The sequence below is a fragment of the Aedes aegypti genome, chromosome 3, assembly GCF_002204515.2.
Source record: "Aedes aegypti strain LVP_AGWG chromosome 3, AaegL5.0 Primary Assembly, whole genome shotgun sequence".
In the NCBI taxonomy this organism is placed as follows: Eukaryota; Metazoa; Arthropoda; class Insecta; order Diptera; family Culicidae; genus Aedes; species Aedes aegypti.
The window spans coordinates 361,517,367-361,538,632 of NC_035109.1; the positions used below are offsets into that span (position 1 = coordinate 361,517,367).

The 21,266-nt window shown below is 38.0% G+C and overlaps 1 protein-coding gene and 1 non-coding gene across 6 annotated transcripts in view; one reads left to right on the forward strand and one right to left on the reverse strand.

Annotated features, from left to right (window-relative positions):
- Positions 1–21,266, reverse strand: part of LOC5568519 (AF4/FMR2 family member 4) — a 492,113-nt gene that overhangs the window by 81,131 nt on the left and 389,716 nt on the right. For 3 of the 5 annotated variants that reach the window (XM_021854374.1, XM_021854373.1, XM_021854375.1), the window contains one exon: positions 11,053–11,337. The exons of the other annotated variants lie outside the window; for them this stretch is intronic. The gene's annotated coding sequence lies outside the window, so the exon portion shown is untranslated. The remainder of the gene's footprint in view (positions 1–11,052; positions 11,338–21,266) is intronic. 5 annotated transcript variants of the gene reach the window in all.
- Trnaa-agc lies at positions 5,828–5,899 on the forward strand. Its single transcript has one exon. It is a non-coding gene; the product is annotated as a tRNA-Ala (tRNA).

A 21,266-nucleotide genomic window follows, 5' to 3' on the forward strand; every position in this document is an offset into this window, starting at 1 on the left:
CGCAAGTCAGTTTGAAGCAAATAAACTTGCCGCACATTTAATTGAAAAGAAAATAGGCAGCTATGAAAGTATATTTGCCATGCTGTGTTTTAACAGAAACACTCAAAGTTTCAGAAACTTCGGTTTCAAATGACGACAAAAGTTGATGTTTTATATGCCTACGAATGATGATTGCAACTTTCCAAGTATTCTGAAGAGCATTTATAAAAAAAACTACTGTTGAATTGCTTTGGGAATTGTACCACGAGCGGCGTTTGGCATTTAAGTCTCCAATAGCAAAAATATAGAGTTTTTTTTAGTTAATTTCAGCATGAAAGTTTTAAGGCAGAAAATAGATAACGTCATTGAAAAGGTTATATTCTCCTTCTTCTTCTTCTTGGCATTAACGTCCCCACTGGTACAGAGACGGCTACTCAGCGTAGTGTTCTAAGATCACTTCCACAGTTATTAACTGAGAGCTTTTTTTTGCCTAAATTCCCATTTTTGCATTCGTATATCGTGTGGCAGGTACGATGATACTCTATGCCCAGGGAAGTCAAGGAAATTTCCATTGCGAAAATATCCTGGACCGACCGGGAATCGAACCCAGACACCTTCAGCATGCTTTGCTTTGTAGCCGCGGACGCTAACCACTCGGCTAAGCAAGGCCCCTAAAAAAAGGTTATATTACAAACCATTATATTCAAATCGATTGATCTATCAAACATTAGGAAACAGTCCTTTTGTACCACCATTTAGTGCATAAAACAACAGGTTTTCAAATGCATGTAATTTGCAAAATCTACACTGATCGATCTCATTCGCTTCCAGTTTGATGCGATAATTAACTCCCTGAGCAGCAAATCAAACAATTTCACAATCTGCGCTCAGTTGTCTGCCCCTCGATCGAGCTGCTGCTGACCGTCATCATCATCTGTATAATTACCACCGCGCCGTATCTAGCCAAGGGGATCACATTTGGACCGACCGCAAAACGGACAAATCAAACTGGCATGAGCGAATCCCCTCGGGGGCCAAAAGGCTACTGGTATACCCCATCTGGAATGGGGCACACTCAGTTGAAAGGCACCATCACCGCTGTTGCTACTGTTTAGTTTCCAATTTGTTCGTGGGTATGTATGGTAGGTGTACCGATTATCGCCTAGTACCAGTATTATCCTCTTCGGATTATAAACTGTTTTAGCTTAGCTTAGCTTAGCTTAGCTTAGACTGACTACACATATCAATGGTTGCTATTCCGTGATTGACCGAAGTCAGTGAAAATGCACAAAGAATCAACTAGAAGTTCAGCTGGGATTGGCCATAATCTTCTTCAGTGTGCATAATTCAGTGCCTCTATTTATAAAAGGTCAATAACGGCGCCGGCCACGTCCTTGCAGTCAGGTGGGATTGAGGGAAGGAATGTGTGTAACCTTTGCTATTTGGAGACCGTGTTTGCCTCTGCATCTCCACAAAGGTTACTGGGAGGGATGTTTGTTAATAGGGAGGATCGTTGGGTCACAGGATTCACTTTGATAAGCGATTAGACCATGATAAACAATGATTTGTGAGATATATACATGCTTATACGTAAATATAATTGTTCATATAATTTCTATGTAGAGGAAAATTATGCCGACACTTGAGGTGACGAACCATTCAAAGTTTGTTGAACAAATACCTAAATGTAACATTCCTATAGCTGTCAGTACGAAAGCATGTGTTATTATATTTTACTCATTTGAAAAGAAACAAAAAAATCAATTGGTTGGGACATCATAGAACACTCTTATTCTTATGCCGACACTTACAGTGGCGAACCATCCAATGTTTGTTGAATAAAGTGAACCTTTCGCAAGTCTACACTTGTAGTGTCAAACTATTCAAAGTTTTTTTAATTACAAAAATAAAGGTAAGGTACAGTGGGGGAAGTGTATCAGTGGGGTAAGTGGATCATTTGTCCATATTGAGCATAAATACTTGAATATGTTGAATGTTTTCGCACCATTGCATTGTTTTAGGCTATGTTCTTACGTCCACACTGATACTAATGTAAAACTGGTACTATACGTACACTAACACAAGCAAACTTGTTGGCTGCAAAAATGAATTAATTTCAAAATTGTTTTCCGTCAATCAAAAATCCATTGTATCTTTGCCTTAAATCAAATTCTACTAGTTTTTTCAACGCATGGTGAACATTTCAGTTCTAATTGAATGAATCACATGTGATTTTTATATATAAATACAGATATTTTGGACATGGTACACTTACCCCCACTTTTTAATGGGGTGGGGTAAGTGGATCAAGTATTACTATCATTTATTGGCAGACTGCTTACGATAATTTGAATAAGTTTAAATACTCGCAAATATTGTTTTGTTTTTACTTTTGCCCATTACTAGCTTAAATTTGTCTAATTGACTGTAGAAAATTTGAATTAATACACCTACAATTTATTTTAATATTTCTGGTACACGAAAATATAAAAGAACGAATATTGCAAAACTCAAACAAAACTTTTCGTGGTTTATTAAAGCAGAGTTGCAGCAAGAGCAAAATATACAACTTTTCCAATTGAAAACATATTATCTTAACTTATTTGACCATCTAAATTATTCTAGACAGATGATAGAAATACATTCATAAATAGAATAAGAAGATTTCAGTTTGTTACACAAAAATAGATGTAACTAATATTTTTAAACTACCAGTGTTTCTCAAAAACTTCGTAAGGAATAATTCTACAATTCTTCAGTTTAACTTTTGTAATAGAAGAATTTTATCCAAATAATTCTAGCTACAGTGTTTTTTTTGTTCGAATAAGTGTGAACTTGTGTGAACTAATGTATTAATATTTTCAATAATAAAATGAAGACACTTTTTAATTTTAAATTATCAAAACATGACATAACTAGCACTAATAACAAGAATAAGAGCAATATCATTCTTAGTATACATAATTACACCATATATGTTTTAAGAATAGATTTTTTTTAGTGGTGATCCACTTACCCCACCATGGTGGAGTAAGTGGATTATTTGGCGCAAATTTTCAAGTCCCTCATACTCAATAAATAAAAATCAGAAAAATCTAAATATATGACGATTTGAAGTATATTAGTCCCTCATTTGCTATCCACAGAAAAAAGTTTGAATTACATTATTTACGTAAGCTGTACATAATAATGAAGTTGACTATTGATTTTTCTGTATCCACTTACCCCACGGTACCTTATATAAGGGGTGTTCTGAAGAAAAAAAAAATGTTAAACATAAATAAATCATGAATCAGAGTTTGTGTCGACACTCACAGTGACGAACCATTCATAGTTTGTTGAAACATCATATTTACATCCCACCATTGTAACGATTAAATGTGCAGTCATACATATTTTATAGATTAGAAACGAGCTCACCAAATGATCCGTTATCCTTGACTGAGCAGCCACAATCCACTTTCAGCTTCACTCGTTTGCTCGGCTAGCACTCAGAAAAAAAAAAAAAAAAAAAAAATAGGCGCGCGACCCGAAAAAAAACACGGACGAAAGCTCGGGCTTTCTTGACGCACTGCCCAGGAGCAAGTGTCAAGGTCGTCGAAAGATCAAAAAGAACGAACCGATCGCGGCACTTTTTAACTTACTCCAACCGAACTCCCCGATCACGCCACTTTTTCACTTACGAGACCGACGCGCGACATGTTTGATCCTGCCCTCGTCGCTCGCTCCGGCAAAAGCAAGCGTCAAGGTCGAAAGATCAAACAGAACTCCCTCTTCGGATTATAAACTGTTTTATGACATAAATTGTCAGTAATCACTTGGTGTGCCGTGAATAATTTTGAAATTATGTTCTATACTCAGAAACCTCAAATGATGAGAGAATAATAGAAAAAAAATCCTTATAATTTTTGGTCCTTTGCAACTCATTTCACATAATCACTTAAATTTTCAACACAAAAACAATGTTTGTGACCAGTTCTTATTTCTTCCCTGCTAAAAATGAAGCGAAAGCTTTTGTTTGAAATCTTATTATCATAAATATATTTTTCCTCAGGGTGGTGTATACTGGTACACCTACCCTATATTCAAATCAGAAACCGCGTGGCCACGCCAGGCCCATAGTTCGCGAGCACTCGCAGAACATCTGGCATGACGCGACGACTTAATTTCCCGAAGCGATCCGAAACAAAACTTCACACTTCACAGGGGCTCTCTTTAATTAAGTCACTGTTTAATGTGCCATTTCATGCTCTGCAGAGCTGCTGCAGAGCGAAGCGCAACTTCTACACACCTACCCATCGGCCATATCGGGCCCGGTAAAACCCAAACTGTCTACGATCCGCGGTCGTCGTACAGCTGCCTTACTTGGGTCGCCCGGTGGGAAACCACCAATTTCAAGCGTCGCGTAGCATATGTGTTCGAATGTTACTGCAGGTAATTTGCGCGAGATAATCCGCGCAGAAATTTGTTCACCGTGAAACGGACCTGTGACTTTCGCACTGCTGAAAATGATGCCCCGCGAAGCGAGACAATCCTAGGCTTACCCTGAGTACAGTTACGCCACAGATATGGACCAGTCTTGGATTGAACACAGAATTAATTATTAAATAGAGTAAAGGAAGTTCTTGGATGACCCAGATCGTTCACAAAAAATTTTAAATCCAAACTCCATTTTAATTTCAAGATACCTTCTTTTTTCTATCTTCATTAACAATCCTAGGCTAGTTCATCTCGGGACCAACGACTTTACTTTCCTTCCGATGGAACTCGTCACTTTAACGTTTACGTCATATTTGTTTACCTGGGGGATGGGATTTGATCCCAGATCCTTGGCGTGAGAGGTATATGTTCTAACTACAATACCAGGCACGTCTCCAAGAAACCTTCTTCATTAAATTACTAAGAGCACATAATGCACCAATAATTGTGCAGTTCTTGGAAGTTCTTCGAAGGCTCAGAACATCTCTTAAATGTCACATATCATGCTCGCAACTTGTTTGTATACGCAAAGATTTCAAAGCTTCATAAAACAAGCTTATATATTTGGTTACTATATTCCAGAGTATTCTGAACTTTAGAGTGGTTATAGACAATAATATGTTATGACATTAATAATATGGTAATTCGGGCATGCACATCGTTCATCGATTTTTGATAATGGTGTGTACTAGAAAGTGACCCTCAGATGATTCATAATTGTGGGTGACTGTACCACAGTTCCGCATTCGCACAGTTTCCTGGCACGCATGTCAGCCTGTGCCGGGTGTCGTTTCATTTCGCATACGAGTGCTAACGTAGTTTTTGTTAAGTAAACGCCTGGTGCCATCATCATCTATTTTTTTTTAAAGCTGCACGAATATAAAGAAATTACGACAAACCATGAAATATTTAACAGCAGTGATAAATCATTTTGATGCGATCGACTGAACTTGATGGCGATGAGAATTGTGTGTGTGTTTTTCGCTAATTAAATGATGGAATTAAGAGTGTTGATGAAGGTCATAAATCAAATGCATTTTTTGAGGAATGCATTTTTTTTTTCCAGAAATTGAATTGAGAATCGATCAAGAATGTCGCCGAATATTTCTCCAGGAATTCTGCCAGTAACATTTGCAAGCGTTTTTCTTTTTTCCGTTGATTCCTTCTGCAACTTCTTCAGAAAATTCTGAAGAAATCAAATTCGAAGATCTCCCCATAGATTTCTCAATAGATTCATGTATATTTACATTCGTTCGAAAGTTACATTCAAGATTCTTCCGTGAATATTTCAGGAACTGTTCTAAGTTTCGTGTTCTGTAGGGATTTGAATTCTAAACTTGTAACCAACTCAGTTATTGGGTCACCAAGTGGCTCGGTAGCTTAGTTGGTAAAGCGCTCGTCTAGCATACAAGAGTCCTGGGTTCGAATCCCAGCCGAGCACGTGGATTTTTTTCATAATTTCACCCATAATTTGTCCATCTTTACCACGCGTAATGAGTTAATTAATTTAACTGTTCTAAGACTTCTTAATGGGCAAATTTAATTCGCTATTTATTTCTTAGTTTAATTGAAAACAAAGAGAGATAATAAATCTTCGAGCTGTTAGTGTAATATCTACAGTATCGGACACATAAAATGCACCATATAAAATGCACCCATACAAAATGGTCAACTTCAGAGGACTATAATCGTGAATCGCAAGTCAGTCCCATCTGTAAAAAGTAGGCAGTGAGAACACGTGGTGTGAAGTTTCTAAACTCGTTTTCCATACGAATATTTAAAAAATACCAGAGGATTGGAACATGTTCAAATCCTTATGAAACTTTTACAATTTGCTTTTCACTACTATATCTTTTTGAGAAAAATATAATGATGATCAAATTACGGTTCATTTTTGCGTTATACGAAGCGGAAATCTGTTGTGGGACTGATATGCGGTTACTTTTCATTATGGGATAATTTGACTTGCTAGTTTTTCCTACTTTTTCCGAACAAATCTTATTATCTCATTAGGGAAGCTGAAAGAGCATTAGAAGATTTATTGAAAACTGAACTCAACTCAATTTCGACGAAAATACAGATGGGACTGACTTGCGATTCACGGCAGTATATCTCCATCGCTACTCAACTACTACTATTGAAAAAGTTGTGTGGACATTATTAATTCACAAGTTACAGATAGGTTGAATTTTGACATAAAGAATGCACTAAGACGCAAAGTGATATAGAAGACAAATTATGCGTCGTATCATTTAGCTGTGTTCAGCTCATTTGAGTGATAAGAAAGCTAAATGATACGACGCACATCACTTTGTGTCTTGGTGCATTATTTATGCCAAATTTCAACCTATCTGTAACTTTTGAATCATTAGTTTTTACACAACTTTTTCAATTGTTATCAATTAAGGGAATTTGTAGTTAGTCACAAAAAAAATGAAAAGAATCGGTTGAGAAACGGTGGAGATATAGCTCTCTGAAGTTGACCATTTTGTTTGGGAAAACGGCTTTGGTGCATTTTATATGTCCGATACTGTATTTATAAGTAAATCAAAGCGAATTTAGTATTACTGTCGGGTCCAATATTTGATGTATTCCAACGATACATAGGCGTTATAGGAGACTCAGGATTTATGGGATTTCAACAATTTGAGGTTGTGGTTCAATATCTAGTATGCGTTAAGAGATGCATAGTACTGTTTTCGGCGATGCTTCAGTACTCAGTACGATCTAATTTTAGTAGTTGAGTATCATTTTTTAGTTGAGAACTTTAAGCATTTGTTTTAGATTTCATCCCTAAACAAAAAAATGAAACTTGTATAGACCGTGGTTGTGGTCGTATGGCCAAACCCTCCCCCTATTCGATTAATGATCACCTTACTTTTGCAAAGAAAAATAGCCAGAGGTCAATGGGCGACCTCTATAAAAATTCTGAACACAAATCACGATAGGTATTTTTACGATGAACAACATTGTCAAAGACCGCAAAGCGATCAGTTTCTTGTGGAAAAGCGTAGACTATTTTGAAATTTCGCCCAATTTTGTTATTATTATTATTACTTTACGTGTTAATCAACGTCGCCATATCAATAGGTTTTCATTCAATAACTTGTTTCACAAGTGTCGGAATGTTTCGCGGTCTTCGGCAATATTCTTCATCGTAAAAATACCTATCAAGTTGTGTGTTCAACATTTTTATAGAGGTCAATGGGCGACCTCTGGCGAGTAAGTTTGTAAGTAATTTTTTCCATAGTAATTCCCATTCAAAATTTGCACGGCTGGCGCTAAAATATAGTTACGCCGATCGAGCTGAAATTTTGCACATGTTATGCGCACTGATGGTTAAGTGTTACAAAATTCGCTCTCATTTGATTTCGAAACACGATCATAGCAAGCGGAGAAAACATCCCACCTTTATCGGTCATGATCGACAATGTTTCGGAAGTTCTCAAAAGCTTGAGAAATAACAGCATCGAACGAGAGCATCAAAGAGAGAGAGAGAGAGAGAGAGAGAGAGAGAGAGAGAGAGAGAGAGCGATGCTAAGAACCCATTTTTTCTCGATTATTAACCATTGAAGTTAGGTGTTTTATTTTACTGGCATGATAAACTGCTCTCGAACTTCTTATAACAATAGTGTCCACCAGGTTTGGAACTCATTTATTTTTATCTCCCAATCTTATCAGAGCTAGAGCAGAAGATGATAAACAAATTCACACGATCGCTTGCGGATCATGATTGTTACAGAGAGCGATAAGTTAGAGATACTCTCAATTTTCTCAAAATTCAATCCCTGAACATAGTATCTCTAGATCCAGATGAGTTGGAAGGTTGGCATGCTACCAGGCGGCGTGAATTTGCATAAAAAATTCGTTTGGTGGATAACAGGATCAGGACTACCTAGACGGATGGCATTTCCAGCATATCTGTTCAAAAATTGACATGTTTGAAAACATGTGATCGTCTATCGATTAACTTGTACCCAACATTGAAAGCGGTGCAGTTCTTGTAGCGATTGCTATGAAAATGATTTCAAGTTTAATATTTAAGTTCAATGCTTTCACTTATGAAACTTATGATCCCAGTTTCGAAATAATTAAGCGTTCAATAAAACCATAATTTGGCTGGTTCATAAGACATGAGTTATGGAAAACCGAAGTATTTTTGCCTCAGTGTAGACATTTTCAAAGGTTTTGCATTTATACTAAGAGTGTAGTAAACTCTTTGGATTTTGTTTTTGACCAAGGCGGCGTTTATGAGAACACGTTGTGGCCATTGTTTAGAGTATAACATATGCAAAAACTGGACGGATACTGAGACGATGTTACAAGAACATCGGGCAACCACCTTGCTAAATGGTATTTGCTAATACAAGAAGGCGTATAGTGCAAAGATCTAATGCAGAAAAATAAGTTCACAACTAAGTAATTAGGGGAAGACGGGGTAAGAGCGCCCGCCAGGGTAAGACGGACCACGAATTCGATGTTTTGATCACATTGTTTGTATAGGCAGATGGAAATATCTCGCCTCCTATACACAGAATCAGCATGGTGGCGCTAAGGCCAGTCGTTTGACAATCGGAAGTTTGTTAAATGAAATATCACAGCTTCAAGTTTAATTATTTGAAAAAAAAAAGTTATGTTGTCGTTCTAGTCATGCTCTCCAAGGAAGTGGTTTTTATAATATTATTTTCATTCTAGAGAGTAGTTCGGAACAAAAGTTTTCACGGGCCAAAGTTCGCAGTTGGAGTTTTGTCGGATCACGCAACAGAAACACTGGAAACATGTAGATGTTTGACACATTATTATGCGGGCTGTTCACAGCTAAAAACATAGCCAATTTAATCAAAGTACAACGAAATTTTAAAGGAAGAGGTGTGTTTACCCGTTTTGATCTCTTCTGTTCTAATATTATATGTGTTCAATAAGACTTTTTGAAAAACTTTAAAAAATCAAAGAAACTTCGGTAACTTTTCAAGTCTTATATTAAAAAGAATTGTAGAGTGAATTTGATTTGACATAAAAATTGAGGTGCTTTTAGTAGAACACTTTTTTTTGTTACCTCGATTTTGAGGCAAAACAATCAAAATACCTTTGAATACATCAATTTGACACAATAATGTGAGAAGAGCACTACAAATGGATGAAATGTACAAAAATAATAAATAACACATTATGGCAGGGCAATTCAACTGAAATTGAAGAAAATGCCAGTATCTCTTTTGGGACGTAATGCCAGGAATTTCTTTTTAATGTTCCATAGACAGGAATAGTAAATGAGTGTAAATAGAGCAGTCACAAGCAATTTAAACGCGCCCTGTTCACCTACTATTACCATCATATGACACATATCGAATCTTGGACCCAAGCTTCCCCCACGTCGCTTAAATCTTTACGGAATATTATATGTATGATTCAGATTAGCTGCCAAGATATCATGGAAACGATTTTGTTGGGTCCAATCCAGTTTATTGTTAGATCACATGGTGAACTCGACTAGGTGCTTCCCTTTTGGCCCTGACCCACTTCATTTGAATTATCCAATCTTGAAATTCTTCCTTATGTGCACCATCATAAACATAAGCGGGGTTACAATAAATAGTCTTTAGTGAGGTCAAATTCTTTCGAAAAAATGTAAATTCTGATTTCAGTCCCCACTGTTTATTTCTTGAAACACAACTGAAACTTGTTACTAAGTGTTAAAAGTATTATTTTAAGTTATAACTTCCCCAGGAGCTGAAATACTTTTAATTCAATTGATATTTTCTACACAATATTAGGTGTGAACCTTTGTCCCGCATTACTCTAAATAATTACATTGTGCAAACAAAATTTATCACGTTTATTTGGTAGGCAGATGTGCATTTGAGAAGTAACATCCAATCAATCGAAAGCTTGAAATCAAGGCTTTCATGTGCGTACTACATAAACATGTACGATTTTGTTCGGATTCAATCCATGAGTTAACAAAAATAAATCTGCAACAACTATGGCGCTCTTAGATAATATCGGTTAAGTAAAATCTAAATAAACTATTTTTGAACATAGTTCTGCGCTATAATTTTTTTGTAGTAATACACACTCCAAATCAATGAAAGCCCCAGTAGCCTGCAAGCAACAAATTGTCCATACCAAGCGCTTCGTCTCTGTAATGCCTTCGTTTTACGATCCGGTAATTAAGTGAAAATGCTAATAAATACCACACCGAGCCGTCTTACTCCTAGTATGGTCGGGTAATGAGCCCAGCGATCAACATCGTCGGAAAGGATGAATCGACCGGAGCCATTCGGACATAACTCAGTCCCGGAAATGAGCCGCGCAGCGATGCGCGCATCTTCATGTTTGCTGCATTTCAGCTGCCACCACATTGTTGCTGCCCAGCAGAAAGCTCCTAATGAAATTACGTCTACTGAATAGATAGATGTAGATTCGGTTGCCAACCGCCGTCTCGCTGCGTTTCCAGATTGATTGGCAGTCGATTTTGATCAAATGCAAAATCATTAAAAACAAATTAACGAATCAACATTTTATGGACCGACGCAGCATGGCCTGGGGGAAAGGATGGAAATGGTGGTGGTGATCGGTGAATCCGAAACCTACCTTTTTGCAATCCAAATCAGTTCCAGTCGCGGTATCAGTTCATCAGAGGAGGAGCCACATAAGTAAATCAATTTGTTGCGCATTCACGGTAGTTAATGAAAACACTACGTCCAAGCACTTCCTCTCCATGGCGGGCGATGAAAATGATTACCAGTCTGATATGCTGGGATGTCCAAGAAGTGAAGCACTTGTTGTCGATGCTGTCACTTGACCAAAGAGGAGATGTTTTTGCGTTGTCACAGTTGTCGTCTTCTCGTCGGTTGCGGCTTGATTATGATCGTTTACCTAAAAAAGGAGACAGAGAGAGCAAACAAGACTGACGATTAGTGATCATGATCTTCATGAATTCGAGTTGGCGATGGGTCGTGGAAGGATTTCGTTCGACGGCGTTCATCACTAACTCGGATTGATTGGAATGGTGTGGTAATTAATTTTCCAGTTGATTTAACGATTCCGCACTTCACGGAGGTATGGGGAATTCAAAAAAGGAATCCTCGCGGATGCGCACATGTTTATGACTCTGCGCCAATCAATGCTGACGGGGCTCTACGGATGGAGATTCCTCATTGGTATGGCCGATCACGGTGCCATTTATCATTAACAAAGTGGTTAGTTGTTTGTTTTCGATCAAAACGTGACTGGGATCAGATCAGAGTGGTCGTCTGGAGGAGATGGGGATCGAGAGGAATGCAGGGAAAACGCAGCTGATTGACGTAACAAATCGATGATCAATGTCCTGCTGCGTTTGCAATTTCTTTGATGCATTTTTTGAGATATTGGCGACTGAGACCATTAATAACGAATTTGATTGATCAAAGCTATTAAGCGTGCTCAGTAGTCATAAGGCTAAAGGATGATTTCAATAACTTATGATGATGATATGCATAATTTAATGCTTTATTCAAAGCTTCCTGATTCGATTTGCCATAAACATCAGTATATATGATACGACAAAGAAAAAGTACCTTTTCACGGTTCTTGCCGAATCCGCGCAAGCTTCTGGCTGCAACTCTGCAAGCTTATTTTTATTGAAGCTCTGCAAGCTTCTTGGCGAAGCTTTTCAAGTTTGGCGCTGTCCATTAATAACGTAAGGGTTTATGGGGGGGGGGGAGGGTCTAAGATTCCTTACGCGCCATACAATTTATTTTTAATTTTCATACAAAAAATCTTACCATGGGGGGAGGGGGGGGTGGTTTGAAAAACCCCGAAAATTGTCTTACGTAATAAATGGACCGCCCCCTTCTTGCTGAAGCTCTGCAAGCTTCTTGCTAAAGCTTTGCATGCTTCATTCTGAAGCTCTGCAAGCTTCTTGTTGAAGCTTTTCAAGCTTCTCGCTGGAGCTTTTCGATCTTCTTGCTGAAACATCTTGCTGAGGCTCTGCATGCTTCTTGCTGAATTTCTGCAATCTTCTTGCTGAAGCTCTTCAAGCTTCTTGCTGAAGCTCTCCAAGCTTCTCACTGAAGCTTTTAAAGCTTCTTGCTGAAGCTTTCCAAGCTTCTTGCTCAAGATTTTCAAGCTTCATGCTGGAGCTTTTCAAGCTTCTTGCTGAAGCTCTGCAAGCTTCTTGTTGAAGCTTTTCAAGCTTCTTGCTGAAGCTTTTCGAGCTTCTTGCTGAAGCTCTGCATGCTTCTTGCTGAATTTCTGCAATCTTCTTGCTGAGCGCTTCAAGCTTCTTCCTGAAGCTCTGCAAGCTTTTCGCTGAATCTCTGCACGCTATTTGCTGAAGCTCTGAATGCTTCTTGCTGAGGCTCTGTAAACTTATTGCCGATTCTTTGCATGTTTCCTGGAAAAGCCCGGCATGCTTCTTGCTGAAGCTCTGCACCCAACAAACAATTTTGCTGAATAAGAGTTGAACAAATCACTCTCGAGCATACTTCAGCTGAAGAAACTGTCATTCAGCTACTAATGTTTCTTGAGCAAGCTTCATGTTGAAGCTCTGCAAGCTTCTTGCTGAAGCTCTGCAGGCTTCTTGCTGAAGCTCTGCAAGCTTTCTAGAGTTTCTTGGTGAAACTACTTGTTAAAGCATTTCAAGCTCCCTGCACAAGCTTGAAAGCTTTTGGTGCAGGTTTTTCAGCTTCTTGGTGCAGCTTTTCCAGCTTCTCTGTGAAGCTTTTCCAGTTTCTTGTTGAAGTTTTTACAGATTTGTCATGAAGCTTTTCCAGATTTTATGTGAACCTTTTCCAACTTTTCTGGTGAAATTATTCCAGCTTCTTAGTGAAGTTTTTCAAGCTTTTCCAACTTTTTGGTGAAGTTTTTCCGGCTTCTTGGTGAAGTTTATCTAGATTCTTGGTGGAGTTCTTCCAGCTTCTAGGTGAATCTCTTCCAGCTTCTTTCTGAATGTTTTTCAGCTTCTATGAGAAGCTTTTCCAGTTTCTTGGTTAAGCTTTTACAGCTTCTTGTTTAAGCTTTCCCAGCTCTTTGGTGATGCTTCTCCAGCTCCTTGGTGAAACTTTCCAGCTTCTAGTTTCTTTGTGAATCTTTTCCAGCTTCTTGGCGAAGATTTTTCGGCTTCTTGGTAAAGCTTTTCCAGCATCTTGGTGAAGTTTTTCCTGCTTTTCCAGTTTCTTTCTGAAGCTTTTCCAGCATCTTGATGAATCTTTTCCAGCTTCTTTGTAAAGCTTTCCCAGCTTCTTGGTGAATCCAGCTTCTTGCTGAAGCTTTGCCAGCTTCTTGGTGAAGCTTTTCCAGCTTTTTTGTGAAGCTTTTCCAGCTTCTTGGTGAAGCTTTTCCAGTTTCTTGGTTAAGATTTTCCAGCTTGTTAGTGAAGATTTTCCAGTGTTTTGGTGAAGATTTTTCAGTTTTTTGGTGTAGATTTTCCAGTTTCTTGTTGAAGGTTTTCAGCTTCTTTGTGAAGATTTTCCAGCTTCTTGGCGAAACTTTTTCTGTTTCATGGTGAAGCTTTCCCAGCTTCTTGTTGAATTTTTTACAGCTTCTTGGTGATGTTTTTCTAGCATCTTTGTGAAGTTTTTCTAGTTTCTTGGTGTAGCTATTTCAGCTTCATGAAGGTTTTCCAGCTTCTTGGTGAAGTTTTTTCAGCTTCTTGATGAATCTTTTCCAGCTTCTTGGTGAAGCTATTCCAGCTTCTTGATGAAGTTTTCTAGCTTCTCGATGAAGCTTTTACAGAGAGTGAAGAGTTTTCAGCTACTTTGTGAAGATTTTCCAGCACTTGGTGAATCGAGCTTCTTGCTTAAGCTTTTCCAGCTTTTTTGTGAAGCTTTTCCAGTTTCTTGGTGAAGCTTTTACAGCTTCTTGGTGAAGTTTTTCTAGCATCTTTGTGATGTTTTTCTAGTTTCTTGGTGTAGCTATTCCAGCTTCATGAAGCTTGGTGAAGCTCTTCCAGCTTCTTGATGAAGTTTCTCCAGCTTCTTGGTGAATCTTTTCCAGCTTTTCGGTGAAGCTATTCCAGCTTCTTGATGCAGTTTTCTAGCTTCTCGATGAAGCTTTTACAGCTTCTTTGTGAAACTTTTCCAGCTTTTTCGTGAAGCTTTTACAGTTTTTGGTGAAGTTTTTCCAGCTTCTTGGTGAAACTTTTCCAGCTTCTTGATGAAGCTTTTCCAGCTTTTTGGTGAAGTTTTTCCAGTTTCTTGGTGAAGCTTTCCAGCTTTTTCGTGAAGCTTTTCCAGCTACTTGGTGAAGCTTTTCCAGCTTCTTGGTGAAGATTTTCCAGCTTCTTGGTGAAGCTATTCCAGCATTTTCGTTAAGCTTTCCAGTTTCTTGATGAAGCCTTTCCAGCGTCTTTGTGCAGGTTTTCCTGCTTCTTGGTGAAGCTTTTCCAGCTTCTCATTGAGCTTTTCCAGCTTCTTGGTGAAGCTTTTTCAGCTTCTTGGTGAAGCTCTTCCAGCATCTTGGTGAAGCTTTTCCAGCCTTTTCGTGAAGCTTTTACAGCTTCTTGGTGAAGGTTTTCCCAGCTTCTTGGTGAAGCTTTCTAGCTTCTTGGTGACGATTTTCCAGCTTCTTGTGAAGCTTTTTCGGCTTCTTGGTGAAGCATTTTAAGCTTCTTGGTGAATCTCTTTCAGCTTCTTGGTGAAGCTTTTCCAGCATCTTGGTGAAACTTTTTAGATTTTTCGTGAAGCTTTAACAGTTTCTTGGTGAAGTTTTTCCAGCTTCTTGATGAAGTTTTTCCAGCTTCTTGATGAAGCTTTTCCAGCTTCTTGGTGAAGTTTTCACAGCTTCTTGGTGAAGATTGTCCAGCTTCTGAGTGAAACTTTAAAGCTTCTTCTCTTGTTTTGCTTGAACTTACGCCCCCATTGAGTACACAGCCTGGCTTTTGTTGTCAAGTTAACCATCGTGTGACAGAAACGATGATACTCTATACCAGTGCTTCCCAAACTTTTTCAACTTCCGCCCCCTTGAGACCAATAGTTATCTGAAATCGCCCCCCTCATATGTGAATTCCATGTTTTAATTTAATTTAATATGTAAATTCTAAAATATTTTCTTAAATATCGATAACATCCAAGAACTAGGAAAAACTTACTGGACTGAAATTTATAATAGCAACATTCACAATATTTTGCGTGCATTACAGGCTACTGAATCAGTTTTCGATAGAAGTTCGGCCCAGTTTAAACAATTTTAATGTAATATATGCAAATGTGCTTACTTGTGGCATAGTTGGGGGATGATTCGTTAATTGTGATTTCATACTGTGATTGGCGCTATTTTTAAAATTACTGCAATAATGTTTGATATTTCTGGGAACGCTTTTTATGTAATCAAAAAATACTAAAAAGGATATGAAAATCCAGATTGTTTTTCAACTTTTCAATGATGCAATGATGCACGATTTTTTTTGACATACTGATGGTTCAAATCCGACGCATCTCTGGTATTTCTTCAAATTTATTTTTGAATAGAGTGTTTTTCATCTTCGACATCAAACGGTATTGTCGTTGGAACTCGATTTTTGTCTGCTAAATTTTACATATTTGTCTAAGAATCAGTGCAACCGAAACTTTGAAATGGGGACTGTAGATTTTTTTTAGTGAAAAGCTGGATGCCAATAAAAGAAATATTAGCTTCCGAACCTCAAAGTTCTCACATAAAAAGAAATCCTTGTATAAAATATTAAGCATTTGCAAAAAGTTCTAAAAATTCTCAGATACATGTTTTGTTCATCTAAAATTTGCTGTGTTTTAAATGTTATCTGTGACTTATCATCCGACCTTGTGAAAATCTCAAATACCGACCATTCTCAAAATTCACATGATATTTAAAAAATATGGATGCATAACACAAACATTTTGTGTTTGACAATTTATCAAGTGTTGCCTATCATAAGTTTAAAATGATCATTATTAGAGATATATCGATCTAAGGTAAAATATTCCTGGAATTAGTTAAGTTTGGAATTGAATAACCTTCATATGTGTGTCCTCCAAAGCTTATGCGTTATCATTTTCAAATGATCCAGTCGTAAGCCTTATCGCCCCCTATCTGGATTTTTCGCCCCCCAAATTCTGTTTTACAAATTTTCGCCCCCTTGAGCTCGAAAATCGCCCCCAGGGGGGCGAATTCGCCCACTTTGGGAATCACTGCTCTATACCCAGGGAAGTTAAGGAAATTTCTATTACGATAAGATCCTGGACCGACTGAAAATCGATTTCCCGAGCGATACCATTAGGTTAAAGAAGGCTAAAACTTCACATGCTTCTTGTAAGAAGCAAAATGCTAAACATGAATTTAACCATGCTTAACGCATTTTTCCATTTAACTACTTTATCTCTTCTTTTCTACAAATTGCATCAATAAATCATGCAGTGCCAAAAATCAAAATAACCTGTCTCAGACAACTCATAAAACGATCACTATTCAATAGCGACGCTTCTGCTCCGAAAAATTTGAAGACCGTCATTCATTGATGAACTGTCAATTTCTGAGGACATCACTAGTCTTCCTGCTGCTGCCTCAAACCATTTCACCTCAGTGGTAATGGTGGGAGACCGTAACTGTTAATAAAAATCCGAATGGAGCAAGTCCACCCCAACACACCGACCACAACCGAAGAGACCGATGGCGTCGAACGGACAGACGATAATCTCATCGAGATAATTTACATGCTCCATTAGGATCCGATTCCGTCTGTTCGTTCGCTCAGGTCAGTAGATACTCTTGCACCATGCTGCCCAGCCACCCACGACCTTTTGAGCGTTCAATAGCTGGACGCGGTGCTGGGGAGGAACGGGAAGTCTTTGGACTGGCCGGAGGAAAATCAGTCACCCCCATTCGAATGACCTTAGCATTCCATCGTGATGACTGGCCTTAGGCGGACTTTGTGCGCGCTTCGAATGGCTATCAAGGTCAGTTTTGGCTCCAGACTAGGTGAATGCGCGATGGAATACTGTAGAAGATACGTTTTTTGGCATCTTCGTCGTTCGACATTACATAATTGGATTAAAGGCCGCTTTTGGATCAGCGTAATGATTCTGGTTGGCCACGAAGTGATTGTACACATCAAGTGTTCCGATCTTGACTCATAGTTTCATACTTATTTCTTTAAATCCATAGTGTCCCCATCCAAGCCCTTGTTCTAGTGTGCCACCACAGTGTCCACCGGCCCGAAGGAATTTCACCTTGGTAGCCACGTTCTGTACGACGCGGTGTGGTGCACTTTCGAAAGGTGTTTCCTCGTCTAACCTTGTTAGGAAGCAGTTGGTACCTACTTTGTGCGGTGGAGTGTTGCGCGTCGAACTGAGTGGGGCGTATGTGTGAACCTGGGGAGGGCTTCGGTGGTTGATGGTTTTTAATGATAGGTACCTACTCGAATCAAAATAGTGCATTGAATCTCGAGATCTGCTGGCGGAGGGTGTGGAATTGCTTAGTCACTGACTGCCATTACGTATTTGAAGGTGTAATACCTTGCTGTTTTTGTCGTTGTTGTTTTGAAGTTGGCTGATGAATCATTCTATGCGAAAGAGGTTTGTCACCTGTTCAATGCCAAGATCGTACATTACAGAGATCATACATTTAGATTAGTTGTCTCATAAAATATGTAGTTTTATGATTAGTAGTGCTTAACACTGATTCACTGATAAGGGATGGTACACAAATATTGTAACCCTGGGGTTAGAAATCGCATAAATCAAGATAATAATAATAACTATAAGGACCTCTGATAACTACTTTATGATTTATTGAAGAAAACTCTAATGGGTCTCCAAAATGAATTTCTAAATCATTTCTAGATGTAACTCTGAAGAAACGCCAATCGAATGTTTTAAAGTAATATCTAGAAATTATGGAAAAATTTATGAAGTTTCTTGAAAATAGCTGTAGAAAGCTCAAGAAATTCCAAGAAAAATCCATTTAGAAGCTAAGGGTCATGTGCTCAAATCACCCCGGTTGAGTAGTTACTTTTTTAAATGGATTTTTATTACCTAAACGCAGCCCATAACTGCATAGTTGTAACATTCGACAAAAGTAGGCATTGAGTAAATGGGATACCAAGTTTGCATTTTATTGCAGTATGGGAGGGAACTGATATTTCAAAAAATCACTAATAATTCAAAAGTGCTTATTTGAGGCTGAAACTTTGTACAACTCATATCGCTTATTGGGTGAATAGTCAGAAAAAAATTCTGATAGAAATTTCGTTGCCACTGCAATATGAGGCTCATGTATAATCTCAATGTGACTGTTATGCAGTTACAATTGCCAATGTGACAAAACAACTTGGTATTTTTTTCGAATTTTCTAGAACAATCTCACAGATTTTAGTAAGTGGATCGAAAGTATTTGTTATTTGATGACTCTCCCCGGTATTAACTCGAGATTGACAAAAATGTCGAATGTGACTGTTATGCAGTTATGGGCAGAACGGTTTTCTGTGGAAATTATTAAAGAATATAAATATGAATCTTTGTAAAAGACTAGAGGAATATCAAGAAAAATCATCGAACGAGTTGGTGACGACAGCACTCAAGTGATGCTGCATTAATTGTTGAAGAAATACCTGGTGATGCCTGAATAGATTTCTGAACATTAAAGCAACTTCGTTCCAGGAGGGTTCTTGGAAAAGTCTCCCAAAAAATAGATCTCTTTGAGATTCTGTGGTTTTTGGATAATGATGAAGAAGCTGATAGACTTGTCGAAGAAATACTGAGCTAGGGCACTTAGTTTTTATTGACATTGATTCAAACGGCAATCTTCACCGTGATCTTGAACCATTCAGGAGACATGCAAAACAAGAACCACCCCTTCATAGTCATAACGAATTCAAATCAATTTGTGCAATTTTTCGGCCTTTTGGATTCTCACCAACCACCGAAGCAAATCGATTACCTTGCAAGTTTGTGTTTTTGTGAGCGAAAAAATAAAACGATTTCTCCTCAAATTTCCGCCTTCAACCACTCATTTGAACCCGAACCGAAAGGTTCCAATTAGCGAAGAGAAAAATAATACCATCGAGAGCGGAAATCGACACCGAGCTCATACTATTAATTGAACTCTGCAAACATACTCTGTAAACCTACACAAAACAAACGCGCTGCCTTTAAACGGTCGATCGCCCAGCACAGGAAAAGAGCTGCATGTATGTAATTCGTATCCGCCTAATAGAGGCCCTAGCTGCGAACATGTGCGTTAGTTACATCGACACGTTTCTTCGAGAGGTGCGGACCCCCTCCCACTCAGCCCCCAACAAATCCGAGTGAGTGCCGGAATAAAACCACTCGCTGCTCGCACCAACAAGAACTAATGAGTGAGTGGTTCAGTTTATAGTTTTAATCGTTAATGACTTCATTTTGTACTAGGTTCGCCCACTGCGCGCCACGATCCGATTGACCCTAGCATTCAATCACCTTCCCGCAGGGCCGGTAGTGAGTGAGTGTTTTTAAGGCCCAAGTAAAAATGGTGCCAAAGTCGAAACTGAAAAAACAGTTTTCTCTTTTTAAATAGACAAATCAAAGAAAATAAAAACACAGCTCTTTCATTTGCCAAATGGAAAGGTTCGGGGTTTTATTTTCTTTGATTTGTTGATTTAAAAGGAAAACAAAACTGCTTTTTCAATTTTGGCTTTTGGAAAAAGAGACCAGAATAAGAACAAAAATAGACCAAACAGGAATCAAGAAACCAAACAGTTAAGCAAACAGGAATCGAGCACTTACAGTTTTTATCAGGACTTCTCAGAGAAACAAACAGAGAAGAACTGTCTGGCAATGAGGATATTTATAAGTATTTTTATGGGGACAACTATTACTGATCTAAGTGATTTAGTGATTCTTTTACGAGCTTCTTTAGGAATCTATACACAAAATCGTTCATGATACTGTCATGTTCAACCAATCAAGTAATAAACCCACAAATTATTTCACAGATCCACCAAAAAATCCTTCAAAGATTCGTTAACAAATTTTTCAACAACATATTAAGTTCTTCAGGATTTTATCCAGTGATTTTTTAATCGATATTCTTGGGTTTTCTCCAAGATTTCAATTTGGGACATCTAAAAGTATTCATCCAGTAATTTAAGGTTATCTTCAGGCTATAATAAATTCATTTTAACAATTTTTGTTTTGGAATATTCCCAGTAATTGTGAAATTTTCCAAGGTATGACAAGGGAAATTCCGAGGGAAGTTTAAGAACAAAGAAAAGAAAATATTCTGGAGATATTTTTCATCAATATTAAGGTAAGATTTGATGAAACATTTGTAGAAATTCCATAAGAACTCCTCCATGGTTCTCTGAAAACTCATGGACTCATGAGAAAGTCTTGGAAGATTTTCTAGAAACATTATTTGAAAAACATTGGCATCCCTGAAGAAGTTTCTGTATGAGAAATGGGTGGAATTACTGAAATAATTGAGTGATTTGTTTTAAAAAATGCAAAAAAAAAAATCGTTGAGATAGAACAATTTCCTTTCAGCACCACATTGAAGGGGGAAGTCGAAGCGCTCGTTTAGTGGGAGTTTCAGAATTACTTTTTATTAAATAGGATTAAGGATGATCCCCAGTACCAGGACTCTTAAGCGACAAAATTGAAAACTCTAAAATTATTGGTTTTATGCTATTTTGTTATCTATTTATGATAAGTATCATTGTATTTGGTTTAGTAAAGAAATGATAACATAAATATGAATACTGGCATTAAACTTCGATTATGTGTTTAATTCAGGCTCGACAATACTCGGCCTTCCTTATCCGAGTGGAGAGTATCATCGTACCTGCCACATGATATATGAATGTGAAAATGGAAACTTTGGCAAAGATAGCTCTC